This window comes from Rhinopithecus roxellana, chromosome 3 (assembly GCF_007565055.1).
Source record: "Rhinopithecus roxellana isolate Shanxi Qingling chromosome 3, ASM756505v1, whole genome shotgun sequence".
NCBI classification, from domain to species: domain Eukaryota; kingdom Metazoa; phylum Chordata; class Mammalia; order Primates; family Cercopithecidae; genus Rhinopithecus; species Rhinopithecus roxellana.
The window spans coordinates 165,894,689-165,910,256 of NC_044551.1; the positions used below are offsets into that span (position 1 = coordinate 165,894,689).

Sequence of the window (15,568 nt, forward strand, 5' to 3'; positions counted from 1 at the left end):
ATTCATCATTTATATCATGTATAACTCCCCAATGCAATCCCTCCCCCCCCCCCTCCCCATAATAGGCCCCAGTGTGTGATGTTCCCCTTCTCGAGTCCAAGTGATCTCATTGTTCATTCCCAGCTATGAGTGAGAACATGCGGTGTTTGGTTTTCTCTTCTTATGATAGTTTGCTAAGAATGATGGTTTCCAGCTGCATCCATGTCCCTACAAAGGAAGAGCCAGATGCTTGAACTTGTGGCATCTGTTTGGGGAAAAAGTTAAAATAAAGTTATCTTGAGGCATTAACTCTTTTGCTTTTCAAGGCCGTTGGTCTCTTATGTTAACCTTTTTATAAACATAACAGGAAGAAACATCCAGGCTGCCAGCAATGTTTTCAGCCAACTGACCAAATAGGCTTTTTCTGTTTTTGCTAAAGGAAGAGGTTCTGGTAACTTCCGGTTTATATGTTTAAAGAATGGTTGTAAGACTCGGAATTGTTGCTGGGCTGGATGGGTCTGGGTTTCCTAAGTAATATGTGTACAGTGGGGACACCTTATATAGGTGTTTCTTCTAGCACAGTTATGGGGGGTAACAACAACAAAACAATGTACAGCAAGGACAAAAGAGGTCCTTACCTGGGAAAAAGGTTGAATACAGCAGCAGAACAATAGGGAAACAGTTAGTATTGCAGGAAAACTCTTAAGATTTTCAACTACATTTACCTGCTTGATGAGTCCTCAAGCTTCGGCCGTGCATAGACTAGTCAGCTGCTGGTGTTGACTAGAGCAGGGCTTGTTGTCTCCTCAAGCTTCAGTCATGCGCAGACTGGTCAGCCTCCAGAGTGACCAGAGCAGGGCTGTTGTCCTCAGCAGCAGCTTGGTCTCGTCTCAGAATCAGTCGGGTTGAATGATCTGTGTCCTGCTGGCTGGTCCACTTCTCCTGAGCTGCCGGTGTTAGCTGACTGTGGTGGATCCAAGACACCACACCTGCAAGTTTAACAGCAGTGGGACTGGACAAGGTTACAGTATAGAGCCCATCCTATATGGGTCCTAGAAAAATTAGATTTTACTTTAAACAGAGTCACTAGATTGAAAGGGGTGTCAGGCTTATAGGCATTTCTATTTATTTAATTATGAACACTTCGTATGGCTACTTTTAAAACCTGCAGTTGCTTTTTTAAGGTTCTTTAGTTTCTGGAGGTCACCTTTAATTTGACCTATGATTTGGGGGTGGCCGACCAAATAAAATCTTATAGGGCAAATACCTAGTTTGTTTGGTGGGGGTGCACCTGACTCGGAGACCATAGGCAAAAACCTGGTTTTATCTTAAACGAGCAAACAAGCACTAGCATGTACTGATAGTCTCCAGCACAGGGCAGTTCTGTAAAGTCTATAGGCAAGTTTCACAAGGTATGGCTCTTTTTACTGTTTTAAGTTTCTTAGAGGAGGGGTTCTTCTCCCCCCATCCCCCCACCTTTGTAACCCTATTTAGTGGCTTAGCCTTCAGTGAGAAATTGGAATCCAGATACAGCAGAATCTTGCTGCTTTTAACTTCTAATGTGACCATGGGCTCCTGGGAGCCTAATGAGAAGGTGTCGGGTCTGCCCTAGTCTTTCCATTCTTCAGCTCCTGTCAGCCTGAACAGATCAGTATTTGGTTCCTCCAAGGTGCGGCGGCCCATGGCCGATGGCCTCTTCGTCTTGCGGCCTTGGCCATTTCCTTCATTGACTTTTGAACATTTACTCTCCTAGTGCCCTTTCTTTTTGCGTCTCGCATATTAATCTCTCTCTTGCCTTGTCCAGCTCTTGAATCCTTGCCTAACTTGACTTCTTTCATATCTACATCCTCGTCCACGTCCTCTTACATTGCTAATTTTTTTTTCACACTTACTTTTAGTCTTTCTTTTTCTTTTGTTCTTTTCCAGTTTTGTTTCTTGGTCACAGCTAACATACACCTTGGTGGCCACTTTCATAGACTAGGTGGTACTCGTGCCTGCAGCTTCTGCTTGATGTTACCATGGGCTTGCTTTACAAATGAAGTATTCACTATATACTGATGTTCAGCAGCCTCAGGGTTAAATGGGGTGTAAAGCCAGAATGCTTTATAGAGTCTCTTATAAAACTGACTTAGGCTTTTGTCAGCTCCTTGAAGCATTTTTGAAATCTTTTTTTATATTACTTGCTTTTTTCTACCAACTCTTAGCCGCTGCAGAAGTGCTTCTCAGTACCTCTGCAAACGCTGAAGCTGAGTTGCATTCTCTGGGTGTTTTTTCCCCTTTTTTCTAGAATTTAACAGGCTCTTTTCTTTATATAATTCTTTATACACTTGGAGGGTTAAACAGGTATACCGAGAGTCAGTGTAAATGTTTAGTCTTACCTTCACTGAGTTCTAAGGCTCGAATTAAAGCAATAAGCTCAGCTTAACGACAGTATCCAGGGTTACCACCGCATATTCTGCACATCGCTCTCCTTGTGGGTTGATGAAGCTGTTCCCGTCCACGTATAGCTCCTAGTCTACTGATGCCCAAGGCTGGTCCCGGAGGTCAGGTCTGCTAGAGTAAACTTGAGTCCAACACCTCTACACAGTCATGCTCGACAGGGCTCTAGCTGCCAGGAGCAAGGTGGCAGGTTCAGGTTGTTTCCAGTTTAGTAGATCAATGGTTGAAAAGGGCTGGTAGATGAAAGTCTGCTGTCCCCCCGGATGTGGGCCTGGTCATTGTAATAGACAGGTCCTCGCAGCTTCCTGAGAGGCATTGGCATAGCTCGAGCAAGACCAGATCTGAGACGGCCACTTGACTATCTTGACTTCCTTCCTTGGCCTATTGAGACCTGGGGCGTGTTAGCTCCTGAATCTCATTTCTGAGGGGGCTGTTGGCCTCAGTAAAGTGGGGTTGGCTGGGACATATGGAGAAAGAATTTCTATGATCTCTGGAGGCTCCCGCCAAACTGACTTCTCCTGCTGTTTCTGGGACTCCCTTTTCAACTCTGTGTCTGCTGGCGAAGCTGCTCTTACTTTTACTTTCAGCTTTTTTGCAATAAGCTGTTAAACAGGGCTAAATTTATGCTGGTTTTGTCTATATTATATTTAACCATGAGTCAATATAAAGGAATTTGATCTAGGTACACTGGCTGTCCTATGACCCCTGTCACCACCTTAAATACATGGCCAGTTGTTCCCTGTCTATAGTTCCTTCGGTGGGCCATCCAACACCAACAGAGGGCAATTCTAATTTACACAGAGATCTTAAGCTCTAGGGGGTTAACTTAACTCTATAATCTCCTGCAAAACCTTTTTTAAGGTTCTATAACACGCATTTTAATAGAGTAAGTTTTGATGATTTGATGACTTTCATTTTTTTGAAATTTTTCTTTTTGAAATGTTTTAACACAGTTCCTGGCAGAGTAGGCTTACTTTGTGTCTGACCTATTTTTTTCTAGAGACAAAACAACATTTACACTACAAGAAGGAAAGGGTAAAAGGTCACTCACTCATCCAAGTTACACTAAATTAAAATCAAAACTAAAACCAAAGTGTTGTTAAAGGCACACCTGTTGGTCAAGCAATTTAAGCCAAGTCAAAATCAGAACCAAAACCAAAGTGCCAATAAAGGCACGCCTGTTTATCAAGCAATTCAAGTCAAGTCAAAATTAAAACCAAAGTATCAAGCAGTTAATTCAAGTCAAGTCAAAAACAAAAACCAAAGTATCAAGCAATTAATTCATAATTCAAGTCAAGTCAAAAACAAAAACCAAAGTATCAAGCAATTAATTCAAGTCAAGTCAAAAACAAAAACCAAAGTGCCGGTACAGGCACGCCGTGGGTGATCAGGCCACGCTTCCACTCAAATGGAGTGGGCAAGTTCCAAAGACCAGTCTTAGCAAGTTTCAGATGTCCAGACTTAAAGTGCCAGTACCTTCCCGGTGTTCAGCCACTGCGTTGATCCTCCGCGGGGGCCTGCTGTGCACTGCTCTGAGGAGGCGTTCCACCAGGGCAAATGCCTACCCGGCAGCGCTCTCAGGATCCGCATCGCTCAAGCTGGCCAGAGTCCCCCGCAGGGATGCTCTACAGGGCAGGCATAAGCTGCCTAAGGGGCTGCCTCCACCATCTGTTAATCACCTTGCTTCCTGGTCAGGGAACCAAGAAATGTAGCAGGATGAGCCGCAGACAAAACTCCTCAGACACCGGATTAAAGAAGGAAGAGGTTTATAATTCGCCCGGGAGCGTCGGCAGACTCACGTCTTAAGAGCCGAGCTCCCCGAGAAAAAAATACTTGGCCTTTTTAAAGGTTTACAACTTTAAGGGGTCCACATGAAAGGGTCGTGGTAAATGGAGCAAGTGTGGGAAACGTGACTGGGGGCTACATGCATCAGCTAACAGAACAGAAAGTTTTACAGTGCTGTTTTCATACAGTGTCTGGAATTTACAGATAACACAAGTAGTTTAGGCCAGAGGTTGATGTTATTATTATTACTTTGTTTAACTCCTAGGGCCGGGTGCTGGTGCCAAGGTTGTCGGCTATTTATCTTTCTTTCGTTTCTTTCTCTCTTTCCTCCTGTCTTGTGAACTAGGCAAGGTGGGGGGCGGAGGGCAGCAGGAGGAGTACTGGTCTCCTTCCTTGTTAGTAGAGACAGGGTTTTACCATGCTGGCCAGGTGGGTCTCAAACTCCTGACCTCAGGTGATCTGCCCGTCTTGGCCCCCCAAAGTGTTGGGATTACAGGCATGAGCCACTGCACCTGGCCATTTTTTTTTGTATTTTTAGTAGAGATGAGGTTTCACCATGTTGGTCAGTCTGGTCTCAAACTCCTGACCTCATGATCCACCTGCCTCAGCCTCCCAAAGTGCTGGGATTACAGGCGTGAGCCATCACACCCGGCCAAGTTGCTCCCACCTTTTATCTATTGTGAATAACACCGCTATCAACAGGGATGGGCGAGTGTCTTGATTTCCTTGCTTTCAATTTTTGGGGGATATATGCCCAGAAGTGGAATTGCTGGAGTGTCCTTAGGTATAATTTCTCGAGGAACTGCCATACTGTTTCCTAGAGGGGCGGCACTGTTTTACATTCCACCAGCAGTGCACAACGGTTCCAGTTTCTCCACATCCTCACTGGCATTTGTTATTTTCTGGGTTTTCTTTGATACTAGTCAATGTAGTAGGAGTGAAATGGTATCCTGTTGTCATTTCCATCTCCCTAATGATTAGTGATGCTGAGTATGGAGAAATGTCTATTCAAGTCCTTTGCTCATTTTTTTTTTTTAAGACAATCTTGCTCTGTCACCCAGGATGGAGTGCAATGGCATGATCTCGGCTCACTGCAACCTCCACCTCCTGGGTTCAAGTGATTCTGTCTTAGCCTTCTGAGTAGCTGGGACTACAGGCATGCGCCACCACACCCGGCTAATTTTTATATTTTTAGTAGAGACGGGGTTTCACCATGTTGGCCAGGCTGGTCTCGAACTCCTGACCTTAGGTGATCTGCGCACCTCAGCCTCCCAAAGTGCTGGGATTACAGGTGTGAGCCACTGCGCCTGGCCTTGCTCATTTCTTAATTTGATTGTTAGGTTTTTCTTGTTGACTTTTTTTTTTTTTTTTTTTTGAGATGGAGTCTCGCTCTGTGGCCCAGGCTGGAGGGCAGTGGCCGGATCTCAGCTCACTGCAAGCTCCGCCTCCCGGGTTTACGCCATTCTCCTGCCTCAGCCTCCGGAGTAGCTGGGACTACAGGCACCCGCCACCTCACCTGGCTAGTTTTTTGTATTTTTTAGTAGAGACAGGGTTTCACCGTGTTAGCCAGGATGGTCTCGATCTCCTGACCTCATGATCCTCCCATCTCGGCCTCCCAAAGTGCTGGAGACTTTTTTTTTTAATTGAAGCATAATATTCATACAGAGAAATCACCAATCCCCAGTGGGCAGCTTGGCAGATTATCGTAGAGTGAATACGTCTGAACACCAGCCCTCAGATCAAGAAATAGAATATTATCAGAGCCACCCTCCCCCAGAGCACTAAGACAATTGCTATCCTGACTTCTCACCAGATGTTTCTTTTGCTTGTTTTAGAGCTTCACAGAAACAGAATCGTGCAGTACCCATTCATTTGTGTCTGGCTTCTTCTGCTCAGCATTATGTTGCTGAGATTCACCAACTGTGCATGGCAGCTGTTAATCCATTTTCAGTGCTGTAAGAATTTTACTCTATAAATACACTGAGAGGTACTTATCCATTCTCCTGTTGGAAGTTGGAGCTATTGTGAATTGTGCTGATACAAACATTCTAGTGCACATCATTTGGTGAACACATGTACAGTGCACAGTTCCTTTGGGTCTATGCATAGGAGTGGAATGTGGGGATCACAGGTGTGGTCTCCTTCAGTAGGCATTACCCAAGGGTTTTCCAAAGTGGTTGTGCTATTTTACATTCCCAAAAGTAGTATATGAAGTTTCAGTTACTCCACATTCTTGCCCAAACTTGGTATCAAGTGTTTTTAATTTTAGCCATTCTGGTAGGTGTAACATTGGTTTCTCACTGTGGTTTAAATTTGATGGCTTATGAGGTTAAACATGTTTTATATGTTTTTTGGCCATTTGGATGTTCATTTGTTCTTTCCTCTCCCTTCCTCCCTCCTCCCTCCTGCTTCCCTTTTTTGTCCCTCTTCATTTCTTTCACCCATTGTCCTATTGGTCTGCCAGCTTTTTTAATTTTTTAAAAAATTTTATTTTACTATAAGTTCTGGAATACATGTACAGAACATGCAGGTTTGTTGCATAGGTAAACATGTGCCATGGTGGTTTGCTGCACTTGCCAACCCATCACCTAGGTATTAAGCCCAGCATGCATTTTTCTTATTAATGTACAGGTATTCTCTTTATACTCTACCTGTGATTCACCCTCCTCCATTTCCGCCTCTTTTTTTTTAAGAGACAAGAGTCTCACCCTGTCACCCCGGCTGGAGTGCAGTGGTACAATCACGGCTCACTGCAGCTTCAACCTCCCAGGCTCAAGTGATCCTCCTGCCTCAGCCTCCCAGGTATCTGGAACCACAGGCATGCACCACCACACCCAGCTAATTTTTCACTTTTTGTAGAGACAAGATCTTGCTAAGTTGCTCAGGCTGTTCTCTAACTCCTGACCTCAAGTGATCCTCCCACCTTGGCCTCCCAAAGTGCTGGGATTACAGCATGAGCCACCACACCCAGCCCCATCTTTTTACTCTCTTAATGATGAAAAAATTATTAATTTTACTATCACCCAATGTATCAATCATTTTCTTTGGGGATAGTGTTTTGTCTTATTAAGGAAAATTTTACCTGCCTCCTAAGAAGCCTTAAAAATCTCCATATGCCTACAAAGTCCCACTGTTCTAATGCCTATTTTGTGCTAGAAAATAAACGAGGCACTGTCCCAGAGGCTACGTCTATCTTGAGGGAAAACTGTCTTCATCATCATTTGCCAAGCCAGGAGATGATCAGGATGAGGACAATTTCCATGGCTCCCGGCATCTGAAACCCTTCCTGTATTAGAGAGAGCGGGCCTGATGCCATCGTGGGCCAGGCGGGTGCCCCATCCCCGCCTCACCTGCACCCCACAGGGACAGAGCATGAGGAATGGAGAAGGTGTGGTGTCCTTGGGCAGAGCCAGCTCAGAGATGTGGTTCTGCAAACAGAATGAGGGTACAGATGAGTCTGCCTGCATCGCCATGGGGCTCCAGGCAGGCGCTGCAGGAGGTGGGAGAGAAGCAGGTAGAGGAGGGATCCAGCAGGAAGAAGAGCAGAGCATTCTCCCTGGGAAGGGAGAAAGAAGGATGCACCTTTCGTTTAACAGCTCAGTGTTACAGGGACCGGAGGTGAGGTCACACCTGCTGGTTCCACAGCGCCTGTCTCTGCCATGAGTTGTTCAGATGTCAGAATTGGTGAAAAGTTTGAGATTGTACCAGCTGGTCCAGGAAAAGTAATGGGGGAGCTACAAAGCTTGTAGAAGGGCAGCAGGGCTGTCCTGTGCACAGGGGCTCCAGGGCACGTGAGCCACACTGTGGTTAGGGCCAGGCCTCCCAGGAGTGACCCAGACCAGCCTTTTCTTTCTCATTCTCTCATCCTCTGAATTCAAAAGCTTAAATATGCCATGAAAGGTCCATCCAATAAAAAGAAACTATTTGCCTCCTGGGCTCAGAAATGGTATGTAAGGAAATTGCAAATCTACTGACTGTGACAGAAAGCAAATCAGTGGCTGCTTGGGATGGGGTGGAGTGGGAGGGGCTGTAGGGAGGGATTCCAAAGAAGCATGAGGAAGCTTTGGGAGTCATGCTGCTCCTGGTCCTGACTATTGTCATGGTTTTGCCGGTGCGTACGTGTGTCAAAATTGATCAAAACAAAAATTTTTTTTCAGACGGAGTTTCACTCCTGTTGCCCAGGCTGGAGTGCAGTGGCACAATCTCGGCAGGCACCCACCACCACGCCTGGCTAATTTTTTGTAGTTTTAGTAGAGATGGGGTTTCACCATGTTGGTCAGGCTAGTCTCAAACTTCTGAGTGTGATTCACCCACCTCGGCCTCCCAAAGTGCTGGAATTACAAGTGTGAGCCACCATGCCCAGCCTTGTTCTCTTGTATGTCAGTTACCCCTCCATGAGGCTGCTAAACATCCTCCCAGCACACACACAGACAGACACACACCTGCCTGCCCTCACGCAGTTTGCAAGGCAGTAGTTGAAGTTACACTATAATCCCTCAAGCATGCTCACCTCGCTCTCCAAACCTGCCCTCTTGCAGGATCTACGGTTCTTCTAAGTGTCCTGGTCACAAGGCAGCTAGATCAACACTCAGAGGTACAGAGCAGGGCAGAATGTGGTCCCTGCATCTGTCTCGCCCCCACGATCTTGACACACAGAGACCTTCCCAGGAGCTGTGACTTGAACTTCACAATCTGCAGGGCCCACCCAGGAGCCGTGTCCTCCTCACAGGCAATGAGATCCCCTCCTCTCTCCACCTGTGTAGGAAGATTGGCAACAAAACAGAGAGAACGTGGGAGGTAAAACACTGAGGGGGTGGATGGACCACAGCTGAGAGTTCCCAGGGCACACATAAAAACTATTGGGATAGACCAAACCTGAGAGTCCCCAGCATGAGGTAAACACTAAAGGAATTAATAGACATACCTGAGGGTCTCGAGGATGGAGGTAAAACACTAAGAGGATGGATGAACCACAACGGAGAGTCCCCAGAATAGAGATAAAACACTTTGGGGATCGACCACATCTGAGGGTCCCAAGGCAGAGGTAAACGCTAAGGAAATGGATGGACCACACCTGAGGGTTCCCAGGATCGATGTAAACACTAATGGGATGGATAGACCACACCTGAGAGTCTCGAGGATCACGGAAAAACACTAATGGGATGGATTGACCACACCTGAGGGTCTCCAGGACCAAGGTAAACACTAATGGGATGATGGATGGCACCTGAGGGTCTCTAGGAAAGACGTAAAACACTAAGAAGATGGATGGATCACACCTGAGCATCCCCAGTACAAGGACCACACTAATAGGATTGACCACACCTGAGGATCTCCAAAACAGAGGGAAACGCTAAGGGAATGGATGGGCCACATCTGAGGGTCCTCAGGACAGAGCGAGGGACGGCTGTTGTTGGGATAGTAATTCCACATCTTTGGAGAACAAGAATTCCAGGTAGTTCTCTTCTCTCCAAACAGCGTGGTTATGAACTAGCTCTCACTCCAGGAGGCTTTAAAGCTTCAGATAACATCTGTGGTAATAAAGAAAAACAGGCCGGGTGCCACGGCTCACATCTGTAGTCCCAGCACTTTGGGAGGCCAAGGTGGGAGGACCACTAAGGCCAGGAGTCTGAGACCAGCCTGGGCAACATAGCGAAAGCCCATCTCTAAAAATAATTTCAAAAATGTAAAATAAATAAATAAATAAATAAAAAATAGGGGTAACTGTCACAACTAACATATTGTTACAAACAAAAATTTACACGAAGGTGAAAAAAATCAACTTTTTTTTTTTTTTTCACCAGAACGATGCCTCAGTCTAGGGAGAGGTATTTCCTCTACTGAAGCAGCTGAAGCCCTGAGCTGCTGTCCACAGGCGGACGGACTCTCCAGGAGCCCTCAGTGGGCCTCGGCTCCTCCACGTCAGCTCCTCTCTTGTCCCTCTGCTGGTCCACGGGCGCCGCTGCAGCTGGCCAGGTCTCTGGGAGTCAGAGAGGGCCATGGGTTCCACCCCAGAGCCCACCTCATCAGCACTGTGCTTTCACCATCTGAGCACCAGCCCGAAGGAAAAGGAGAAAGAAAGGGTGAGGCTGATCCCCCAAGCAAAATGGAAACGCCTCCGCCTCCCACCCTCAAAAGCAGCCAAATGGACCCTGGGCACCGGGGGCCTCATAGGGAGTTGTTTGCATCACAGTAAAATCTACAAAGTTCCCACGGCGCGTGAGTGGATGCTTCCTCGATACGGGAATGTCCGGCTGCCCCAAGGAATCTCCGGTAATGTCGAGATCTTTGAATAGGAGCAAGGGATCAAGGCCGACGGCATCTCTGAGGGCCTCAGTTTCCATCCATAATTTAATTTATTAGCACAAAAGCTAGTGTTAAAAATGTGTGTTAAAAATTGAGTCCAGGTGGGGCACGGTGGCTCACGCCTGTAATCCCGGCCCTTTGGGAGGTCGAGGCGGGCAGATCACTTGAGATCAGGAGTTTGAGACCAGCCTGGCCAACATGGTGAAACCGTTTCTACTAAAAATACAAAAAATAGCCGGGTGTGGTGGTTCATGCCTGTAGTCCCAGCTACTCAGGAGGCTGAGACAGGAAAATTGCTTGAACTGGGAGGCAGAGGTTGCAGTGAGCCAAGATGGCGCCACTGCATTCCAGCCTGGGCAACAGAGTGAGACTGTCTAAAAAAAAAAAAAAAAAAAGGGTCCCATCTGAGAAAATAAACTGAATATTTAAGTAAATTTCAAATCTTTTTTGCCACGTGATATTTAGGGGTTTCTACTAACTGACTTGGATGTTAAAGGGCTGTTTTTGTGATCCCAAAGCCATTGCCACTTACTTTGAACAAGTTGGACTTCTGGGGTACTTCAGAGCCAACTGTTTTCTCCACGCAGCCTGCTCCTTGCTGCTGGTTCCAAGTCCCTAAATGAAATCTGGGATCTTCATGGCTTACCTACTTACGTTCAGGAAAAAAAAAGAAAAAAGAAAAAAAAATCCTCCAGTCATCTCCAACAACAAGAGGTCTGATTTCAGTCATTAAACTGTGCAGTGTGATATCATAGCCAAATGGCCACACTGCATTGGAGAGCCAAGCTTCCTCTTCCAGAACAGCCTGCCTGGGCGTGGGCCACTATGCCCGGCTAATTTTTGTATTTGTAGTAGAGACAGGGTTTCACCATGCTGGCCAGGCTGGTCTCAAACTCCTGACCTCGTGATCCGCCCACCTCGGCCTCCCAAAGTGCTGGGATTACAGGCATGAGCCATCCTGCCGGGCTGCTTTTCGTTTTCAAAGAAGGTTTTCTTTATTTTTGCAATATCATTACTTGCGCTATTGACAAGTACCAAATGCACACTGTGTAACTACATCAAACCCATCCACCTAACAGCCCAATTCAACGTATTCGACTGTTCAGAGCCCTGAATGACATCTTGATAAAGCACCAAAAGTTGTTTCCATAAAGATCTTCAAGGTGTTTGACTCTGAGCACATCTTGTCAGACGCCCATAAAGGAAGTTGACTCTCACCGGGTTCCAGGTATTACGTGGTTACATCCAGAACAGCCCATCTGACAAGTGGCAAATACCTGTGGAAAACCAATTAACCATGCTCCTCAGTTTACCCTGGAGGATGGTGGGGGATGACGCAATAAGTTTGCTTGGAGCCTGCTTCAAGTTCCAGCTTCCTTGGAGTTAGTCCTATTTACAATTTAAAACACGCAAAAATCCACGCTTGTGCATGAAATATGTGTTTCTTCAGAACATGAGGCTAAGATAACATGCATATGATGGGATGATGGGCTGTTCGCAGAGAAATCCCCGTCCAGGGCACACTCAGGCCTGGCGCCTGGCCTGCCCCTCACCTGACAGGAGGAAGGTTTCTCTGGGTGGTCCCAGGCGGCACAGGTGACCCAGGGCGAGGAGCCTCTGGGGGGCTCAGCGAACCCAGCGTCCACTCAAGCTCGTCCTGCGCCTGCAATCCACGCGGTGCCGGGTCCCCCCACCCCGCCAAGTGCCTGGGGCTCCCCGCTGCTTTCGAGGTCTACAGAGTGGGTTTCTTGCAAATCACATCCTTCAGCTGGAGGACCCCAGAAAGGCAGAGCTCCCGTTCGGAGTGTGCTGGTCCCGGACGCAGACCTGCTCCCAAATGCCCTGGGGTCGGGGCTTAAGGCCTGGGGATCGCAGGAGCCTGGTTTCCTCACCGCGGTGCTCACAGCCGCTGCCTCTTCCCCGGGCGCCCAGTCTGAGGCCGCCGGGTCTGTGGACGCGGATCCGAGGCAGAGCTTCCCGAGGATGGGCTCCGCTCCAAAGTCACTCCTGAGGAGTCTTCTGCATCCTGCCCTTTGTCAGCGCCGGTCCTCATTCCACCGGCCCAGGGCCTTCAGGAGGGGCGGCACTCTCCGGCTGCGGGCGGCCCGGCGCTCGCCCCCCTCGGCCCCAGGTCCCCACTCGCCCCTCTCGCCCCGCCTCGTCCCGCCTCGCCCCCATCGCCGTCCTTGGCCCCCTCGCCGTCCTCCGGCTTCCCGCCCCTCCCCGGGGCTCTGCGCTTGCGTCCGAGGCGCCCTCTCCGGGGACAACGGGCCGTTGCTCCGCAGGCTGCAGTCAGGGCTGACTTCACCGGGCGAGGATGGGCGAGGCGCTGGGCCGAGAGGTATGTTTGAAACGATTCGCGTATGTGAATCTACTTTTTGAATTGTAAATTGTATGAAATCTAAATACAAATCATGTATTTTTTATGAAAATTTCGTGTCTGAATTAGGAAGTGCTATCAATATAAAATATCAGATTTCAAAAACGTAGTGCAAAAATAGAAGGTGAAATATTTCATTCATGTTTATGTTGATACATGTTGAAATGACACTACTTAGGACATATTGAATTAAATATATTAAAATTCATTGCACATATTTCTCTTTTTTAAGTGGCTACTACAAACATTAATCATGTGTGTTCTTGCATTATATTTCTACTGGACCGTGTGCTGTACAAGAAAATGGAAAAAGTATAAAAATTATCCAGCTCAGTCCAGGCGCAGTGGCTCACACCTGTAATCCCAGCATTCTGGGAGGCTAAGGTAGGTGGATCACGAGGTCAGGAGATCCAGACCATCCTGGCTAACACAGTGAAACCCTGTCTCTACTAAAAATACAAAAAATTAGCCGGCATGGTGGTGGGCGCCTGTAGTCCCAGCTACTCGGGAGGCTGAGGCAGGAGAATGGCCTGAACCCGGGAGGTGGAGCTTGCAGTGAACCAAGATCACTCCACTGCACTTCAGTCTGGGCGACAGAGCGAGACTCTGTCTTAAAAAAAAAAGAAAAAAGAAAAAGGGCATTTTCCTACGTAAGCATAATCCATTATCACATTTAACAGAATTTACAGTAATTCCATAATGTTATCTAGAATATCTAGTCCATATTCAAAGTTCCCCAACTAAAAAAATGTTTTTCCCAGCAGATTGCTCTGATCTCATCAGGGTTGTTCCTGGGGTTTACAACAGGTGCTGTTTTAACTTCCTCCTTTCTTCTCTACATTTTCTGCAAACTAAAAGCTAGATCTCAAGCTGTGCTGGCCACAGTACGGTAGTCACTAGCCACATATAAATTTAAATTAACTGAACTGAAGTGAAATTCAGCTCCTCAGTCAGGCAAACCACATTTCAAGTGCTCAGTAGCTGCTTGTGGCCACTGGCTGTCATACTGGACAGTGCAGAGGGAGAACATTCCCATCACCTCAGAAGGTTCTGCTGGACAGTGCTGCTCCTGATATCCGATGTGTTTTTAAGCAAACTTTTTTTTTTTTTTTTGAGACGGAGTCTCGCTCTGTAACCCAGGCAGGAGTGCAGTGGCATGATCTTGGCTCACTTCAACCTCCACTTCCCGGACTCAAGCAATCCTCCAGCCTCAGCCTCCCAAGTAGCTGGGATCACAGGTGCCAGCCACCACGCCTGGCTAGTTTTTGTTTTTTGTAGAGACAGGTTTTCACCATGTTGCCCAGGCTGGTCTCTACTCCTGACTCAAAGCAATCTGTCCATCACGACCTCCCAAAGTCCTGAGACTACAGGCGTGAGCCACCATGCCCAGCCTAGGCAAACATTTTTGGCAAGAAAACTTCATATCGCATCGTTCAGAAAATGATTTCACTGGCCGGGCATGGTGGCTGACACCTGCAATCCTAGCACTTTGGGAGGTTGAGGTGGGCGGATCACTTGAGGCTAGGAGTTTGAGACCAGCCTGGTCAACATGGCGAAACCCTGTCTCTACTAAAAATACAAAAATTCCAAGTGTGGCGGCAGATGCCTGTAGTCCCAGCTTACGGGCTGACGCTGGAGAATCGCTTGAACCGGGAGGCAGAGGTTGCAGTGAGCTGAGATTGTGCCATTCCACAAATTCCCAAAACACTCCTAGATGAAGTGGTATCCCTTCACTGAGAACTGGCCTTTCAGGGAACAGACATACCATGCAACCTAGTGAACTGGGCTGGACCAAGACAGGTCCAGGGAGCAGGTGGGCTTCTAAAGGGGCAGCACAGTTCATTCCCAAATTTGTTGCCATCAGGGAATATACCATGACTTACCAAACCTTCCAGTGATTCCAGAGAAAGCTAAAATCCAGATTCTTATGTGAAATCTTTTGATTTCTACATATCGGCAACAACTTTTAAGATTTTTAAACATTCTGGGAATCAAAACAGTTCTGCTGGTTTGGTGTGGCTCATGTTGCCTCACTTTGCAAAGTGTTAAGTGCTAGTGAAATTTTAGTGTTTTTTGAGACAGGGTCTCACTTTGTGGCCCAGCCTGGAGTGTAGTGGCCATGATCTCCGCTCACTATGGGCTCGACCTCCTAGGCTCAAGCGATCCTCCCACGTCTCAGCCCCCCAGGGAGCTAGGAGTGCAGCTGCCCCGCCACAATGTCCGGCTTTTTTTTTTTTTTTTTTTTTTTTTTTGGTATTTTAGTAGAGATGGGGTTTCCTCCTGTTGGCCAAGCTGGTCTGAACTCCTGGTGTCAAGTGATCCGACCGCCTGGGCCTTCCAAAGTGCTGGAATTACAGGCGTGAGCCACCGCACCCGTCCAAAATTTTCCTTTGAAATTCCCTTCTTTTCCAAGTGAGGAAACAGACTGAGTGTATAGTGACTTAGCCAGGCCACATAGTTGGATACTAGAGATAGTAGTCACAATCGCTAACATCTGCCATGTAGTCCTTACTGCAAATCTTGGTTAATAATGAGGTCGGCTTTTTGTTATCCCACTTAACTAATTAATAGGAGAAGCCAGCTCTGATTTCCGGTCCACTATCGTGCACTCTTTCTTGCCAAGCCGTCATAGTCATTAAAAAAAAAAAAATTCCCGCTTTCCTGCCTCGCCTGCGCGTT

At 47.2% G+C, this 15,568-nt stretch overlaps 1 pseudogene; it reads right to left on the bottom strand.

Moving 5' to 3' along the window:
* Nucleotides 1–7,617: 7,617 nt before the first annotated feature.
* Nucleotides 7,618–10,375, bottom strand: LOC104676234 (annotated as a pseudogene).
* Between the last annotated feature and the right edge of the window lie 5,193 nt (nucleotides 10,376–15,568).